The sequence below is a fragment of the Manihot esculenta genome, chromosome 6, assembly GCF_001659605.2.
Source record: "Manihot esculenta cultivar AM560-2 chromosome 6, M.esculenta_v8, whole genome shotgun sequence".
NCBI classification, from domain to species: Eukaryota; Viridiplantae; Streptophyta; class Magnoliopsida; order Malpighiales; family Euphorbiaceae; genus Manihot; species Manihot esculenta.
The window spans coordinates 1,802,769-1,819,254 of record NC_035166.2 but is presented as its reverse complement, the minus strand read 5'-3'; the positions used below and the strand labels follow the sequence as shown (position 1 = coordinate 1,819,254).

The window sequence follows — 16,486 nt, the reverse complement described above, 5'->3', positions numbered from 1 at the left end:
CCTCTTCACTTCTATTTTTTTATCAACCTCACCACCCGGTAATATATAAAAAGTAGAAGACAGTTGTGATCGTGACAGGTATACATGTGATTTGAAAGAGACGCGCTAACATTTTTACCTGGTCTGATTAGGCAGTCCAACCTATAAGAGTTCGAATATCAGACCATTAGTTCCCCTGACCTCCCAAATACCTGGAACGAGTAAGACTACCTTTTCAATACCCGTGCCATACAGTATAAATAAATATAAAGACAATCGACCTCTATGCGATAGTTGACCCCTCTAATCCTCTCCGAAATATTAAATGCACGTGCAGAAAGACTGTCTTGCCACCTGACACGTCTGTCAAATGATATAGACTCAACAACTTTATATTAATTAGTTGTCTGTCAACTACCTGACATACCTGCCGCATCATGCCACCATCCAATCTGATGGGATGTAAAGCAGGGAATGGGATACAAATATCCCACAACCAACCTCGCCAAGGAGGCTCTCACTCCCAGAGGAATTACTCCCTCCACTCTTAAGCTCTTACCACATATTTCACTCTCCCTTAGATAATCTAACTCATGGAAGAAGCTAATTTCTCTCTCAGATATTCACAGAAAAACCCTCAAGATAGAGGCACTCTGTAAATTCTTTGAAAATACTTTACTATTTTATTTTCTTTTATTTCATCTTTGTATTAATAAATCTTAGATAATGTTTAATCTAACTTAAGTATCGGAGAATCTCCACCGGTATCTCCGATGGACCATTGACTGTCCTTTCTATCTTACATATTGTCTTCCTCAAAATCAAACATGGAGAGACCTAATAGAATTAATCATGGACGAATGGTCACCCATTGAATTGAGCCTCTGCCTAGGTGTCCAGATCTGGAATACTTGCTGAATCTCGCTTCATCACTACCGGTATCTTCGGTGGACCCCTGACCGTCCTTTCTATCTTACAGGTCTCCTTCCTCGAGATCAAACATGGAGAGACCTAACAGAATAAACCATAGATCAATGGTCAACCCATTGAATTGAGTCTCTTCCCAGATGTCCAAATCTAGAATACTCTCTAGATCTCGCTTCATCACCACCTATAGATATTGTCATTCTTTGGAGGAGATGAGAGAGAAAATAAACATAATTTTAAGTCTCCCTCACTCAATCACAAAATGTATTCACGCTCTATACTAACTAAAATTATTGCATGCATTTAATTTCTCTTTTTGGAAGTTGAGATAGGAGATGCCATGATTTAAAATATGAACTTATTAGTATTCAATAAAAGAAAAATTTAACTCAATGAAATCTTAATAAAATTTAGGGTCAGCTTATATATTTGATAAAAAAACTAATAAAATTTTAAATCAATGAACTTAGTCCACCTATAAATATTTCTTGTATTTTCTATTGTAAAATATTTTTATATTCCTTAACATATATTATATATAAAAGGAAATAATCAAATTTTTTCATAATGTTTGAAGAGCAAAAGAAATTGAAATAGAAAACAATTGAGTGCACATGAGAGTCTTAACTTAGAAATAGCCATTAACAAGTTTCAATCTAATCTCATGAAGAGTTAAGGTTATAAATTATAGTCATCAATAAAATTATAAATTTTTAAATGTTAAGGATATTAAATTATAGAAAAAATATTAATAAAATAAATTCTCAACTGTTTTTGAATTATTTAAAATACTGACTATTGAATTATTGAGGAACTTTCTTAACTAATGCACGAGATTGGACCAGATAAAAAAATTTTCACAAGAATTTAATTTTGTAAATTTTTTAAATTAATGGAGCTTTTGTATTTTGAGCTGGTTTTGACTATCGGTGTCGGTAAGAATTGCCCGAAACACACGATTCCACAGCTTGACCGGTAATCAAAGACGAAAACCACAATTAATTAATAATTTCTTCCCAAGATATCAAGACAGAAACCTCAACCAAATATTAGCAAAGATCATTGAAATTCCAACATGGAAGCTGAAAGAAGTTTTCTTCTTCCCTTCCTTCTAATGATCATCCATTTTGCAGTTTCTGCTTCTATGGACACCATAGCCATAAATCAAACCATCGAAGATGGTGGCTTTCTTATCTCCGAAGGAAACAATTTTGTGCTTGGATTTTTCAGCCCTGGCAATCCCAAGTATAGGTATCTTGGAATCTGGTATTACAAAGTACGAGAGCAAACTGTAGTGTGGGTAGCAAACAGAAATCATCCTATCAATGGATCTTCGGGAGTTCTTTCAGTTAACCAATATGGAAATCTCGTTCTCTATAGCAATCATAGCCAAAAAGTTCCAGTGTGGTCTGCAAATGTCACACGGGAAGTAACAAAGACAGACACTTGTTGTTTAGCTCAGCTCCAGGATTCAGGAAACTTGATTTTGGTCCAAGAAAGAAGTCGAAGAGTTCTATGGGAAAGCTTTGATTATCCGACAGATACTCAATTACCAGGAATGAAATTTGGGTTGAATAGAGAGACAGGTATTCACCAATTCTTAACATCATGGAGATCAGCAGATGACCCTGGAACTGGAGACTACGTGCTTGAGCTCAATCTAAAAGGATCACCTCAAGGCATTTTGTACAAGGGTACAAAGCGATATTGGAGAGTACTTGTCCCATGGCCAGGGAAAAATAATGTATTAAACAACATTAGTTTTGTCCAAAACCAAAAAGAAACATTTTTTACCTTTTTTCCTGTTGATGCTTCTCTTATATTAAGAACAAGGTTGGAATATTCAGGATTGGTTTCGCACCTAATCTGGCATGAAAATGAAGGCAAGTGGAAGGAATTACGGTCAGCACCGAAGTATCTGTGTGAGTTTTATGGTCATTGTGGTCCCTATAGCATGTGTAATCCTTTGTATCTTTATCCTAAATTTGAATGTGATTGTTTACCCGGGTACGAGCCTCAATCTCCAAGGGACTGGAATTTTTTGATGGATGGGTCAGGTGGGTGTGTTCGGAAGCGGAAAGAATCATCTTCTCTGTGCAACCAGGGAGAAGGATTTGTGAAAGTAACAGATGTTAAGGTTCCTGATACTTCAGAAGCAGTTTGGTTGGGCTTGAATATGAGTTCTGTTGATTGTGAACTACAATGCAAGAGGAATTGTACATGTTCTGCATATTCATCCATATCTATTTCTGGGAAAGAAACTGGTTGCTTGGCTTGGTATGGTGAATTAATGGACACTGAAATTGATATAGCTGAAGGAATTGATATATATGTTCGTGTTGACGCACTTGAATTAGGTAAGAAAATCAGTTTTTATATTTAATTGAAAAATCAATATGGATGATCATGCTTTTCACTATTTCCTTATCCTCTTTTAACTTGGAACAATCACAGCTGAAATAACACAAAAATCAAATGGATTTCTGGAGAAGAAGCATTTGTTGGCTATTTTGTTGGTATCTATTGTTTCAGCTTGGTTTGTAATCATTTTATTTGCATATTTGTGGTTCAAGAAGAAAAGAAAAACAGGTAAGAAAAACTTTATTTGTTTATGCAAATTTGTGCCTTTCTAAATATATTTACACTACTAAATTGTTTTATGATGGGAGTAATTTTTTCTGAGGAAGTGAGGAACAAATGGAATGCAAAATTGTTTAATACAATCAATGATCCATACTACAATGAAAATGAAGATGGAGGTGGAGTGAGTTATCCAGAGATTGTGTATTTCAATCTCAGTACCATACTTTCCGCGACCGACAATTTCTCTCTAGCTAACAAACTCGGCCAAGGTGGCTTTGGATTGGTTTATAAGGTATACACTTCTTATGTGCAAATTTCTCAAAACTGTAATGGCCCTCGTAAAACAGCCCAGCTCAAATTTATTTAAATAACTTTTGAACCCACTTTTCACTTGGTCCAAAATGATTAACCTAAGTTATTATTTAGTAGTTTCGTGCTGGTTATTATATTCAATTCGATTTGCCGAAATTTTGCCAATGTGGTACTCAGTCACACATCAAACAGCTGATCCTCACACATTGTATTAGTTTCTATCTGCCATTTTAAGATTTGCAAAAAGAATGCTGGCTTGAAATTTCATTACATGGAGTAAAAAGTCCTCATATAAACATGATTGTAGGGTCAACTGTCTAATGGCCGGGAGATCGCAGTGAAAATACTATCTAAAAGTTCAGGGCAAGGAATAAAAGAATTTGAAAATGAAGTTTTATTAATCGCAAAACTTCAACATCAAAATCTTGTGAAAATTCTTGGATGCTGCATTCAGGGAGAGGAACCGATGCTAGTTTATGAATACATGCCAAACAAAAGCTTGGACTCATTTCTTTTTGGTAAGCTTTATTTATATCCTATTTTGTTGAGCATTGTGTTCCATAAATTATCTAATTCTATCTATTTGAACAATATGATTCATAGGCACAAACTGCATAAAATGGCACTAATGCAAATGCAAATATTTTTTATTAGATGAAACAAGAAGGTCAATTTTGGACTGGAGAAAACGCTTTGACATTATTGTCGGGATTGCTCGTGGAATCTTATATATCCACCAAGATTCTAGGTTGAGAATTATCCATAGAGACTTAAAAACAAGCAACATTCTATTGGATAAAGAAATGAATCCAAAAATTTCAGATTTTGGCCTAGCGAGAGTCTTCAAAGGTGACCAAAGTCAAGAAAAAACAGAAAAAATCGCTGGCACATTGTAAGTATATCTATACACTTAGTAGCAAGACACATAGAACCACTACTAAGGATACCATTCTTTCTTACATTAAAATTGCATTTTTCATATGCAGTGGATACATGTCACCAGAATATGTGGCATTTGGAGAGTTTTCAACGAAATCTGATGTCTTCAGTTTTGGGGTCATATTATTAGAGATTGTTACAGGGAAAAAGAATAATAGCTATTATCAAGAGGATTCTTACCTAAACATAGCAGGAAAAGTAAGTTAAGATAATAAGCTAAAATATTCGGTAAACTATTACAAATCGAATATTCTTTTGGACCTTATGTTCTAAACTATTAAAAGTTGTTGAATATATGTTGATGTTACAGATATGGCATTTATGGAAAGAAGAAAGAGCATTGGAAATGGTTGATTCATCACTAAAGGAGTCATGTTCTGCTCATGAAGTATTGAGATGCATCCAAATTGGACTCTTGTGTGTGCAAGAAGATGCATTTGAAAGACCAAGCATGTCAGCTGTTGTTGTAATGTTGAATAGTGAAATTAGTCTTCCTTCTCCTAGGCAGCCCCCTTTCATTTTTAGAAAGCCAAGTAATAGTTATAGCCCTTTAGTAGCACAAAAGGAATTTTATTCTGTGGATGAGGAAACTATTACTGAGGTTGTATGTCTTTGAATAATCAATATATCATCAATTATATAAATTTTTAATATAGTGATGTATAATATGTAGTAGTAACCAACTGATAAAGGACTATTTAGACTCCGTCAGAAGTTTTAATCAATATCGATCGGTTAAGACGAAATAAAAGAAAAAATAGGCTAGATGACAAAGTCTTATTAAAATTCCTCAAAAATCGAAAAGTGAGTTTCTAATAGTTAAGGGAGGCTATTTATAATAGAAAACAAAACCCTAATATGCAAAATTACGAAAATATCTAAAATATCTAAAAAAATAATTAAAATGCAAAATTGACTTCTAAACAATGGAATTTTCATATCGAACTTTGTGACAGGCTTGTAACTCTCGTCACACTTTTGATAGTAGTGCATCTCGAAATTCCCTTTTCGAAAAGTTATGATGGGTCTCTATCGGACATCGGCAGTAAAAGTTAGGTCCAGTTCAAGTTTGCCGTAAAGTTCAAGAGTAATTGCTCTGTCGCCAACATTAGAAATTTCCTATATGATCTACAAATTTATTGATGGAAGTGACAGGTATATGCAAAACCTCAGATTTTGGATTCAGGAAACTTGATTTTAATCCAAGATAGAAGTGAAAGAACTACATGACAAAGCTTCTATTGCTGGACAGACACTCTGCTCCAAGGAATTGAAATTGGGCTGAAACGGAAGATGGGTTTTCAGTGGTTTCTGATACCAGAAGGTCAGCAGATTATCCATGAACTAGAGATTACTCGATTCAGCTAAATTCAACAGGATCAGCACAAGTCAAAAGGTTACTGGTGAGGCATGCATGGGACTTTGAAGAGTTTCTTAGATACATCCAATATCAGTTTTGTCAAATGTCTAGTTAAGATCAAGTATTTCTGGGATAGTTGAAGCTTTGCCAACTTGAACCAAAACTAGGCTTCCTGAATTAATCAAGATCTCGGTTACAAATGTATCTATCAGACATTTGTAGACCATACTGGAACTCTTTGATTGTGGTTGCTATTAAATTTGGGCAGGCCCAAAACTAGCTCAAAGGAGATGAGTGCCTATGACCCATATAAGGGGGCACATTACCTCTCTTCACAACTGATGTGAGATTCAACACACCTCCTCACAGGAGTGCCTATGGCTCATATAATGGGCACATTACTCTTTTCCACAACCGATGTAGAATTCAACACACTCCGTCACGCCCAAAAGAATCCTAAAGAAGATTGTATACTACTTAGATAATTTAGAAAGAAAGGGTGAGAAATTTTCCATGCAGAAAAGATTGTCTTTGCTGAGGATGAAATATAAACAAATGGTTCAATATTACTATCACAATTCATCAGCCTGTAGAAATTGGATGTCACATTTATCAGTTGATGCTCTTCTGTTTCTCCACAAATAGGTAGTCAAGTTCTAGACACTAACAGTTCTTACAGGGTTAACTTGGTTTATAGGACATGGCAACACTCTACTGTTGAGTTGTATTCCTCTCCTTGCCTCTGTTCTGACTATTCTTAAAGCAAAATATTGAGAAAATTTTCTTTTCCCATTATTATTGTTAAGAATGACACGATCTAAAATTTAAGTACGAAAAAGTAATCAACAGACAAATTTAATATAATTTATCAATTTAGCTACCTTTACGTAAACTTTAATTTTCTTATTTTCTTATAAATTTTTAAACGAAATGCATTAAAAGAATATTACATATTTATATATTTAGAAAAAAAATAAAAAAAATAAAATAACTCTAATAATTATGAATACGAAATAAAATTAATAGCGATATATTTAAACTCCATATTATAATTATGAATATAAAATAAAATTAATGGAAAAAATTGTACACCATTGTCAACTGCTACCATCGAAATTTACTTGTGCGTTTCTTTTTTTAAAGCAAATTACTTGTCCTGTTCAGTCTTTGTCTTTCTGCTTTTTGATTGCTTAGATTCTCTAGTTTCAGCGTTATCCATTCTCACAGCCAAAGTTGACTTTTAGGAGAAAAAGATCAAGATGCTCATTGAGAAAAATAGCATGGAATAAACTATTTTAGTATTTTTATAATAAAAAATAATTAAATTTAATTTTAAAAATATTTTTAATGAATAATGAGTAAGGCTAGTTTAGTATTAATCGATTTAAACTGAGTTTTCAATGATTTTGTTATTCAATTAATCTAATTTGATTTATAAAATTAGAAAGTGATGAATTGAATTAAATTGATTGAAGTATTTTAATTTTTTACTTTAATTTAATTATCAATTTCATTTTTCCTGAAAAATATAATTTATATAATTTTACTAAAATTCAATAATTAAGAAATATTTAATTTAACACTTATATACAATTAATAATTTATAGATTTTAAAAAATTAAATTAAATATTTTAATAAATTTTTAAATATATAGCTGAAATTAAATTTATAAACTACATTTTGAATCAATTCTAATTTTATAATAATTTTTTTTATCAGCGGTAACCATTTGATTTTATTTTTATTTAGACTATATTACTCTTTTACTGATCTATTAATTATAATTTTTTAAAATTAAAATTTTCACAAAAAAAAACTATTAAAAGTACATACATATTAATTAAACATGATGTAAATAATAATTAAATTAATTATAATATTTATTATTATATGATAAACATTATACATATGCATAAAAAATAATTATATTGTAAAAATCTATTTTTAATTATTATAAATATTGTATAATAAATTAATTTTTTTTATTTTATTAATGTAATAGATTGATATATATTTTTAATAATCATTTTATATTAAAGTTCAAAAAAATAATCATTTTATATTCAAACAATAATAATTAAATATAATTTGTTAAACATTATATCAGTTATAATCAATTATAGCTTTCCGTTACAATTAAATTAGCAATTAACGATAGATATCCGTTATATTTAATAATTAAACTAAACTGATCCTAAATTCAGAGTAAATGCAAAATTTAAATAAAAAAAATTAAAGAAAAACAAATTTAACCCTAACCATGTTTCCATGAAAAGTGTCCAATAATCAATTCAAAGATAAAAATAATTTATTTAAAGTTTATCAAATAAAAATAATAAAATTATTATAATGCTTAATTAAAGAAAATTGATCCCTTGTCACCAAATAGTAAGCCCGTATATTGATAAAAAATAAAAAAAATTTAAAACTTCATTTATTTATAAAAAAATAATTTTTTATTTGAAAAATACTTTTCAAGTAAGATAATTTATTTTTTATTATTTAATTTTAATTTAAAAATAAAATATATTAATATTTATGTATAGATTTTAATAAAAATTTTAAAGTGTAAAAAATAAATTTTCTTTTAAAAAGAATTTTTCAAAAATAATTTAGTTTTTCTTTTAATCAAAAATATATTTTTATTGACTTACAAGTATTTACAGCAAAATAACGAGACATTTAAGTAAATCGGATAAGCTAAAATGAATTTCAAATTTATACTTGGTATATATAGTTGATATGAGGTCAATAGCAATGAACTACAAGCAACAATACATTACTTCTGACTTTTCTAGGTATCAAACAGGCACCATTTGCTCTTCCTCTTCACTTCTATTTTTTAACCTCATCGCCTGATAATATATAAAAAGTAGAAGATAGTTGTGATCGTGACAGGTGTACATATGATTTGAAAGAGACGAACTAACATTTTCACATGATCTGATTGGACAGTCCAATCTATAAGGTCCAAAGATCAGACCATTAGTACCTCTGACCTTCCAAATACCTGGAACGAGTAGAACAATCTCTTTAATACTCGTGCTATATAGTATAAATAAGTATAAAGATAATCGACCTCCATGCGATAGTCGACCCCTCTAATCTTCTCTGAGATATTAAATGCACGTGCAGAAAGACTGCTTTGCCACCTGACACGCTTGTCAAAGGGTATGGGCCAGCTACTTGACATACCTACCGCATCATACCACCATCCAATCTGATGAGATGTAAAGCAGGGAATTGGGATACAAATAGCGGCTCTCACTCCCAGAGGAATTACTCCCTCCACTCTAAAGCTCTTACCACAGATTTCACTCTCCCTTAGAGAATCTAACACATGGAAGAAGCTAATCTCTCTCTCAGATATTCACAGAAGAACCCTCAAGATAGAGGCCCTCTGGAGATTCATTGAAAATACTTTACTATTTTATTTTCTTTTATTTTCTCTTTATATTAATAAATCTTAGATAATGTTTAATCTAACTTAAGTATCGGAGGATCTCCATTAAGATATCTCCGGTGGACCCTTGACCGTCCTTTCTATCTTACATATTCCCTTCCTCAAGTTCAAACATAGAGAGACCTAACAGAATTAATCATGGACGAATGATCAACCCATTGAATTGAGCCTCTGCCTAAGTGTCCAGAGCTGGAATACTGGCTGGATCTTGTTTCATAACTACTGAGTATCTCCGGTGGATCCCTGACCATTCTTTCTATCTTACAGGTCTCCTTCCTTGAGATCAAACATGGAGACACCTAACGGAATTAACCATGGATCAATGGTCAATCCATTGAATTGAGCCTCTGCCCAAATGTCCAAATTTGGAATACCCTCCGGATCTCGCTTCATCACCACCTATAGATATTTTCATTCTTTGGAGGAGATGAGAGAGAAAATGAACATAATTTTAAGTCTCACTCACTCAATCACAAAATGTATTCACGCTCTATACTAACTAAAATTATTCCGTGCATTTAATTTCGTTTTTTGCAAGTTGAGATAGGAGATGCTATGATTTAAAATATGAACTTATTAGTATTCAATAAAAGAAAAATTGAACTCAATGAAATCTTAATAAAATTTAGGGATCAGCTTATATATTTGATAAAAAAAACTAATAAAATTTTAAATCAATGAACTTATTAGTCCGCCTATAAATATTTCTTGTATTTTCTATTGTAAAATATTTTTATATTCCTTAACATATATTATATATAAAAGGAAATAATCAAATTTTTTCATAATGTTTGAAGAGCAAAAGAAATTGAAATAGAAAACTATTGAGTGCACATGAGAATCTTAACTTAGAAATAGCCATTAACAAGTTTCAATCTAATCTCATGAAGAGTTAAGGTTATAAATTATAGTCATCAATAAATTTATAAATTTTTAAATGTTAAAGGATATTAAATTATAGAAAAAATATTAATAAAATAAATTATCAACTTTTTTTTGAATTATTTAAAATTCGGACAATTGAATTATCGACGAACTTTCTTAACTAATGCACGAGATTGGACCAGATAAAAAAATTTTCACAAGAATTTAATTTTGTAATTTTTTTAAATTAATGGAGCTTTTGTATTTTGAGCTGGTTTTGACTATCGGTGTCGGTAAGAATTGCCCGAAACACGCGATTCCACAGCTTGACCGGCAATCAAAGACGACTGCCAAGATATCAAGACAGCGACAATTAATTAATAATTTCTTCCCAAGATATCAAGACAGAAACTCAAAACAGTTTCCAATATTAGCAAAGATCGTTGAAATTCAATCATGGTAGCTGAAAAATGTTTTCCTCTTTTGTTCATTCTAATGATCATCCATTTTGCAGTTTCTGCATCTATCGATACCATAGCCATAAATCAAACCTTTGGAGATGGCAGCCTTCTAATCTCCAAAGAAAAAAATTTTGTGCTTGGATTTTTCAGCCCCGGCAATTCCAATTATAGATATCTTGGAATATGGTATTACAAAGTACGAGAACAAACTGTGGTATGGGTAGCAAATAGGAATCATCCAATCAATGGCTCATCAGGAGTTCTTTCAGTTAACCAATATGGAAATCTCCTTCTCTGTAGCAATCATAGCGGAAAAGTTCCAGTATGGTCTGCAAATGTCTCACGTGAAGTAACAAAGACAGACACTTGTTGTGTAGCTCAGCTCTTGGATTCAGGAAACTTGATTTTGGTCCAAGAAAGAAGTGGAAGAGTTCTATGGGAAAGCTTTGATCATCCTACAGATACTTTCTTACCAGGAATGAAACTTGGGTTGAATAGGGAGACGGGTATTCATCAATTCTTAACATCATGGAGATCAGTAGATGACCCTGGAACGGGAGATTACTCACTTGAACTCAATCCAAAAGGATCACCACAAGTCATTTTGTACAAGGGTAGAAAACTAAATTGGAGAAGTCTCCCATGGCCAATAAAAATTTATAATGATATGCGAAACATCAGTTTTGTCAACAACCAAAAAGAGACATCTGTCACCTATTTTCTTGTTGATGCTTCTGTTATACTAACAACAAAGTTGGATTACTCAGGATTTCTTATGCACCTAATATGGCATGAAACCGAAGGCAAATGGAAAGAATTTTGGTCAGCACCGAAGTATCTGTGCGAGTCATATGGTCATTGTGGTGCCTATAGCAAGTGTGATCCTTTAAATTTCAATCGCAAATTTGAGTGCGATTGTTTACCAGGGTATGAGCCTCAATCTCCAAGGGATTGGAATATTCTAAAGGATGGGTCAGGTGGCTGTGTTAAAAAGCGGCAAGAATCATCTTCAGTATGCAAGCAAGGAGATGGATTTATGAAAGTGGCAACTGTTAAGGTTCCTGATACTTCAGAAGCAGTTTGGTTGGGCTTGAACACAAGTCCTGTGGATTGTGAAATGGAATGCAAGAGGAATTGTACATGTTCTGCATATTCGAGCGCTGTTATTTCTGGGAAAGAAACTGGTTGCGTGACATGGTATGGAAAATTAATGGACATTGTGATTAGTAATGATGAAGGAAGTGATATTTATGTTCGTGTTGATGCTATCGAATTAGGTAAGGTGATCTTGCTCTTCACTAAGTCTCACTATTACCTAATAGACTATAATTTTCTACTTTATATGCTATATTTGCTTTTATTACTATAGTATAATTTCACACGGGCTGTCGAAATACTATTGTTTAAATCCTAAAATATAGTAGTGTTTAAACTAAATCGATTTATAAAAAATGTCGATTAGCCTTGTTGGAATGTTCTTTCATCATGTAACCTATTAATATTTTTTGTTTAACTTCCCATTACCACAGCTGAAATTGCGCAAAAATCAAAAGGTTTTATGGAGAAGAAGCATATATTGGCTATTTTAGCAGTTTCTGTTGTTTCAGCTTGGTTTGTCATCACTCTATTTGCATATTTGTGGTTCAAGAAGAAAAGAAGAATAGGTAAAGAAAGATGTAATTGCTTTATTTCAACTTGGTCTGTAATCTCTTTATTTGCATTTTTGAATTATTATCTATTCTCTTCTATGCCTTTCCATTCATATTTATATTCTAGAATTATAATTATTTTTTTAATGAGGAAAGTGAGGAACAATTGGAATGAAAGGTTGCTTGATACAATCAATGATGCATACTATAAGGGAAATGAAAGCGAAGGTAGAATGAGTCATCCAGAGATTGTGTTTTTCAATCTCAGCACAATACTTGTCGCGACTAACAATTTCTCTCAAGCTAATAGACTAGGACAAGGTGGTTTTGGATTGGTTTATAAGGTATCAACAATTTAAGTATGTTTGTCCTATTTTCTATCTACCATTTTCAGTTTCTATAGAAGAATGCAAGCTTTAAATTTGATTATGCAGAGGAATACATTTACTCCTTTAAGCCTGATTGTAGGGTCAATTACCTAATGGGATAGAGGTTGCTGTGAAAAAGCTATCTAAAAATTCAGGGCAAGGAGTAGAAGAATTTAAAAATGAAGTTATGTTGATTGCAAAGCTTCAGCACAAGAATCTTGTGAAACTCATAGGATGTTGCATTCAAGGTGAACAACCAATTTTAGTTTATGAGTACTTGCCAAACAAAAGCCTGGACACGTTCCTTTTTGGTAAGTTGGCATTGTATATTTTACTTTGGTCCTTAAATTTCTCTTAGTATTTGTCTAATTGTATATTGGATGAAATGAAATTTTTGCTAGATGAAATGAGAAGTTTTGTCTTAGATTGGAGAAAACGCCTTGATATCATTACTGGGATTGCTCGTGGAATCTTATATCTTCACCAAGACTCTAGATTGAGAATTATTCATAGAGATTTAAAAGCAGGCAATATTCTACTGGATGCGGAAATGAATCCAAAAATTTCAGATTTTGGTCTGGCAAGAATCTTTAAAGACGAACAAATTAAAGAAAAGACAAACAAAATAGTTGGAACGTTGTAAGTATATATATATATCTTCACACCCTTAAACAAGATAAAGAAAGGATTAATATTGCTAAGAATATTATTCTTTCTTGAATCCAACAAATTGGAATGAAAATTGACAATTTTTTTGGGCTAAATATTCAATTTCACTACTGTACTTATTGTATATATTTAATTTAGCTCATTTTTAATTTTTTCCAAATTAGCCTAGCAGTTTTTATTTAAGCTCATAAAAAATATCAAAATTTTTTAGCCAAATTTCTTGATTTAATCAATGTCAAGGGGCTTAAATCTTTATTTTTAGGCTAATTTGGGCTTTAATTGAAACTTGTACACTAATTTGGGTAAAAAGTTGAAATTTAGCATTAAGTCCTTTTTTATTGTGTATGTCTTTGATATGTAGTGGTTATATGCCCCCGGAATATGTGGTGTTTGGAAAGTTTTCAACAAAATCTGATGTATTCAGTTTCGGAGTCATATTATTAGAGATCATTACAGGAAAAAAGAACAATAGCTATTCTCAAGATGGTTCTGACCTATGTTTGATAGGACAAGTAAGTTAAAGATAAATTATTATTCCAAAATATTTATCCTTCGATAGTTCTTCTCTTACTAATTAATGTTATGAACTATATAGATATGGCATTCATGGAGAGAAAATAAACCATTGGAGATAGTTGATTCATCCTTAAAGGAATCATATCCTTCTCTTGAAGTACTGAGATGCATCCAAATTGGACTCTTATGTGTACAAGAAGATGTCAGAGAAAGACCCTTAATGTCAGCTGTTGTTTTAATGTTGAGTAGCGAACTTGCACTTCCTTCACCTAAGCAACCTGCATTCATTCTTAATAAGTGTTGTAATAATTCTAACTCATTACTAGGAAAAGGAGGAACTTGTTCTGTAGACAACAAAACAATTACCAAAGTTTTGTGTCGCTAATTATTTTATGCTTCATTAATTGTATAGAAAGCTAAAGTTAAAACTTAAAGCCTGAAATAAAGATGTTTTTAAGCATGTTGAGTCTAATCTACAAACTTCAGTTCTCAACTCTGTAGGCAAATTTATCAAGACTCTGCCAGCTTTTTCTATTAAAATGTTCCTAGAGAAGTTATTTGAACAGTAAATGTTTTAGCTAAGCAATGTGTAAGTAGAAAGGAAGATTTTGTGGCATGGTTATTTTTCTTTCTTAATTGTTTTTTTCTCTGTTTCTTCTGTTTTGGTCAGACAACAAAGTGAAAAAGAGATGTTTTTTTACGAATATATATATTCGTTACAGCACACACATGATTTAAATAAGAGAATTGATAACTAAAGTTGCCTATTGAATAGGAGAGAATAATGGAAAAATATCACCAGTAAGTGAACGAATTACCCTAAGAATCCTAATCACAAGACTCATTCAATTGTTCAATATTTACAAAATTAACCCTTATCACTCCAATACTCAAGCCTTAGCATAGCAGCCTTATTACTCCTGAGAGGTGGAACCATCCTTATGACTCCCTGAACTAATATCCCCCCTCAAACTGTGTCCAGGATGGAGACAGAGTTTGCGTCGAAATTGTGCTAGGCGAGTTTTTGTCATTGACTTTGTAAATATATCAGCAACTTGATATGCTGAGGGAATGTATCTCGTGATCAGAACTCCTTGAGCAACGCGTTCTCTGACATAGTGATAATCAAAGGCAACATGTTTACTTCGTGTATGTAAAACTGGATTGACTGTCAAGTGTAACACACTTAGATTATCGCCATATAAAATTGGCGGCTTGGGAGGATAAACTCGCAAGTCATCTAAGAGATAACCAAGCCAAGTGAGCTCTGCTACTGTGTGAGCCATGGAACGATACTCTGCCTCGGTGCTAGAGCGAGCAACAGTGTATTGTTTCTTGGCACACTAGGAGATGATATTAGCGCCGAGAAACGTACAATAGCCGATAGTGGACCGCCGTGTGGTTGGACAACCCGCCCAATCTGCATCTGAAAAAGCACTAAGAGCAAGTGATGTATCTGCCGTAAATGAAAGACCATAATGTATTGTTCCTTTTAAATATCGTAAAATACGACGAACATATTTCAAGTGAGACATTGTTGGATTGTGCATGAATTGTGAAACATAGTTAACATTATATGATAAATCAGGACGAGTAAGTGTTAAATATTGTAACGAGCCTACAAGGCCACGAAAGTGTGTGGGATCACCAAGGGGTGTTGTATCAGAAGTAACATCCATTCGTTGTACAAGAGGAGTTGGCATTGGCTGGCAATCCACCATTTGAGCTCGTTCCAAGATAGTGTGAGCATATCACGTTTGATTTAAATGTAAACCAGAATCCGTTGTCTGCACTTGGATCCCTAAAAAGTGATGCAGCGGACCTAGATCTTTCATGGAAAACTCCGAATTCAAAACCTGCAAGAAATTCTGAACTAGAGGCATAGAAGACCCTGTTAACAACATATCGTCCACATAGATTAGTAGAACCAAGATACCTGTCGATGTATGCATGACAAACAAGGAAGGATCAGCTAAACTACAAAAAAAACCATAATCTAGTAAGAAAGTACTCAACCGATTAAACCATGCTCTTGGAGCCTGTTTCAAACCATATAAAGCACGCTGGAGTTTGCAAACATGATTGGGGTAATTGGGATCTTTCATTCCGGGTGGCTGCTCCATATAAATGTCTTCAGTAATAAAACCATGGAGAAAAGCATTTTTTACATCCAATTGCCTTATTGGCCATTGTTTTACTAAAGCAACAGATATAACTAATCTAATGGTCCCTGGTTTTATTACAGGGGAAAAAGTTTCGGTGTAGTCAACACCATCTTTTTGGTGGAACCCCTTGGCCACTAACCTAGCTTTTAATCTATCTAATTTCCCATCAGAGTTGAGTTTAGCTTTGTACTCCCATTTACATCCTATTATATTTACATTTGCTGGTCTTG

At 32.6% G+C, this 16,486-nt stretch overlaps 1 pseudogene; it reads left to right on the top strand.

Annotated features, from left to right (window-relative positions):
* The first annotated feature begins 1,955 nt into the window (after nucleotides 1-1,955).
* On the top strand, nucleotides 1,956-14,551 carry LOC110617324 (annotated as a pseudogene).
* Nucleotides 14,552-16,486: the final 1,935 nt, after the last annotated feature.